Genomic DNA, 1,519 nt, shown 5'->3' with positions numbered 1-1,519 from the left:
TCATAAAATAGAGAAAGTCATAGAAAATGATAAAGTTAAACTGCTCTGGGACTTCAGAATTCAAACAGACAAGCACCTGCAACATAACACCCCGGACTTAACAATTGTCGATAAGAAAGACAAAAAAGTCTGGATAGTGGACGTGGCAGTGCCTGGAGACAGCAGAATAGACGAGAAAGAACTGGAGAAGATCACAAAACACAAAGACCTACAAATAGAAATAGAAAGACTGTGGCAAAGGCAAGCAAGGGTAGTACCAATAGTCATAGGCACCTTGGGTGCCATCCCAAACCAACTGGAGCACCACTTGGACACCATCATCGGCATTGACACATTCGCCATTAGTCAATTGCAAAAGGCGGCCTTACTAGGAACTGCTTCCATCCTGCGACGAGATCTGTAATACCATCCAACATCCACATCTGCCTATCCCAGGTCCTGGGTAAGGACTCCATAGGTAGACAAAATGCCAAATCCAGTCTGAACATCTGGCTGACTGTGCGATGATCCATAATAATAAAAGTTGGAAAGGACCTTGGAGGTATTCTATTCTATTCTATTCTATTCTATTCTATTCTATTCTATTCTATTCTATTCCATATTTTCTATTCTATTCCATTCCATATTTTCTATTCTATTCTATTCTATTCTATTCTATTCTATTCTATTCTATTCTATTCTATTCTATTCCATATTTTCTATTCTATTCTATTCCATTCCATTCCATTCCATTCTTATTATTCTATTCTATTCTGTTTATTTGTAGAATTTATATGGCTGCCCAACACAAACATGGTGACTTTGGCAGCCCACAATAGCCCCCCTGCCCCGACACATAACAAAGTGAACAATTTCAATTAAAGTTCAAGCAGATATTAACAGGCAGCCAAAAATTCACGTTGGTTTTCGAATTGAGAAGACCCTTGAGAGTCCCTCGGACTGCCAGGAGATGGAAGGAAACCAAGCCTGGAAGTCCTTTGGAAGGGCAGATAGTGGAGCTGAAGCTCAGATCCTTTGGCCACCGAATGAGAAGAGGGGAGGACTCCTTGGGGAAGACCCCTGACGTCGGGAAAGATGGAAGGCGAAACAGGAAGGGGACAGCAGAGGATGAGATGGTGAGATGGTGTCATCAACTCAACAAACGTGAATTTGGGCAAACTCCTGGAGACAAGGGAGGATAGGCAGAGGATGAGAGGATGGGATGGTGTCATCAAGTCAACAAACGTGAATTTGGGCAAACATCTGGAGACAAGGAAGGAGAGGCAGAGGATGAAATGATGTCACCAACTCAACAAACATGAATTTGGGCACATTCCTGGAGACAAGGGAGGAGAGGCAGAGGATGAGAGGATGGGATGGTGTCATCAACTCAACAAATGTGAATTTGGGCATGCTCCTGGAGACAAGGGAGGAGAGGCAGAGGATGAGAGGATGGGACGGTGTCATCAACTCAACGAACGTGAATTTGGGCATGCTCCTGGAGACAAGGGAGGAGAGGCAGAGGATGAGAGGATGGGAC

General features: G+C 43.8%; 1 protein-coding gene across 2 annotated transcripts in view; it reads right to left on the bottom strand.

Moving 5' to 3' along the window:
- Window positions 1–1,519, bottom strand: part of KATNAL2 (katanin catalytic subunit A1 like 2) — a 27,572-nt gene that overhangs the window by 8,327 nt on the left and 17,726 nt on the right. The gene's annotated exons all lie outside the window — the stretch shown is intronic.

Source organism: Protobothrops mucrosquamatus, unplaced genomic scaffold, assembly GCF_001527695.2.
Source record: "Protobothrops mucrosquamatus isolate PMUCROS unplaced genomic scaffold, P.Mucros_1.0 scaffold4619, whole genome shotgun sequence".
NCBI classification, from domain to species: domain Eukaryota; kingdom Metazoa; phylum Chordata; class Lepidosauria; order Squamata; family Viperidae; genus Protobothrops; species Protobothrops mucrosquamatus.
The sequence above is the reverse complement of the archived record's forward strand: the minus strand, read 5'-3'. Positions and strand labels throughout refer to the sequence as shown.